Genomic DNA, 1470 nt, shown 5'->3' with positions numbered 1-1470 from the left:
ACACACACGCACACAGTGTGTGCACACAGGTACAGACTTAACCCGCATACACATGTGCACACAGATAATGGGAGCGGCAGTGCAGCTCAGCCATAGAGCGGACCCTTCCCTGCTTGGCGCTGTAGCTGCCGCCCTCTGCCCTCTGCTGTGCGAGACCACTCTCCGAACATTTTATCTTGCCAGAATCTGGAGCTTGCTGCTCCCGAGACTCGTCCTTGAGATGCCATGGAAATCATCCCAGCAGTGACTAGCCAGATGACTTGGAGTATTGGTGCCCCAGCTGCTTCTAAATGGCTGGATGAAATGGCAAAGGACATGTGTCATGTAGAATGAAACGGATGCTGTTATTAGCTGCGGGGCCTCCACGGCTAGTGTGAATTTGGCTAAAGCTCATTCCCAGCTGTGCCAGCCTAACAATGGCTGCTTAAAACCACAGCAACTAACCGTCCTAAACGCCACTCAGACCCCTCATTTGAATCAAGCCTGTCTGTGACTTCAGTACAGGGACAGCTTTTTCCCCAAGCGCAATAGAGAACTGGAAACAAGAGAAGTTTCTGTTTGTGCAGAATTAGTCTCTGCTCAGCAGGTTTTATTTTTGGTTTTTCAGTTGTCTTTGTTGGTGGTGGTGGTAGTAGGTTTTTTGTTTGTTTGCTTGCTTGCTTGATTGCTTGCTTGGGGTGGGGAGAGTCAAAACAGGGTTTCTCTGTGTAGCCCTGGCTGTCCTGGAACTCACTTTGTAGACCAGGCTGGCCTCGAACTCATAGATTCTGCCTCCTGGGTGCTGGAATTAAAGGCACGTGCCTCCACTGCCTGGCTATTTTCTTTATTGTGTTGTTGCTATTTGTTTTGCAAGCCCAGCATGGCCAAAACTCAGTTATATGGGGTAATGTAAACTTCAGATTCCAATTCCTGGCGTTTGTGTGTTTCCTTGAGTCAGTGGCATTAATGCATACATTAATATAGGTGAAACAGCACTTCTCTATGCTCCTTTCACTGATGTCTGGCACACAATGCCCAGTGGGCAATCACACAAGTACTCTGCTACCTGTAAATACGGGAATGTGTCAACTAAGGTCCAGAACTATTGGGCCCAGAGGTTTGGATTCAGTGCTACTTCTATAGGCATAGCCTCTGAACATTCATTCTGGGTCCCTCTCTCTCTTTCTCCCCTCATTCCTTCCTTCTTTTCTTCCTTCTTCATGTTAGAGGTTGAACCTAGGAGCTCACACATACCAAGCTCACACTCTGCTTGTATACCGTAGCCCTACTCCGGAATCTTTGCGTGTTTTACCTCACTCGTTCCTCCCGGGAACTCCCAGTCAGTTAGGTCTCGGATCTGGAGGCAGAGTGACCCAGTGCAGTGTGTACCCAGTGCAGTGTGTACCCAGTGCAGTGTGTACCCAGTGCAGTGTGTACCCAGTGCAGTGTGTACCCAGTGCAGTGTGTACCCAGTGTAGTGTGTACCCAGTG

The 1470-nt window shown here is 49.1% G+C and overlaps 1 protein-coding gene across 1 annotated transcript in view; it reads left to right on the top strand.

The window, feature by feature from the left end:
- Positions 1-1470, top strand: part of Setd7 (SET domain containing lysine methyltransferase 7) — a 42715-nt gene that overhangs the window by 36512 nt on the left and 4733 nt on the right. The gene's annotated exons all lie outside the window — the stretch shown is intronic.

Source organism: Microtus ochrogaster, chromosome 1, assembly GCF_000317375.1.
Source record: "Microtus ochrogaster isolate Prairie Vole_2 chromosome 1, MicOch1.0, whole genome shotgun sequence".
In the NCBI taxonomy this organism is placed as follows: Eukaryota; Metazoa; Chordata; class Mammalia; order Rodentia; family Cricetidae; genus Microtus; species Microtus ochrogaster.
Note: the sequence above shows the minus strand (reverse complement) of the source record. Positions and strands in the feature narration are given on the sequence as shown.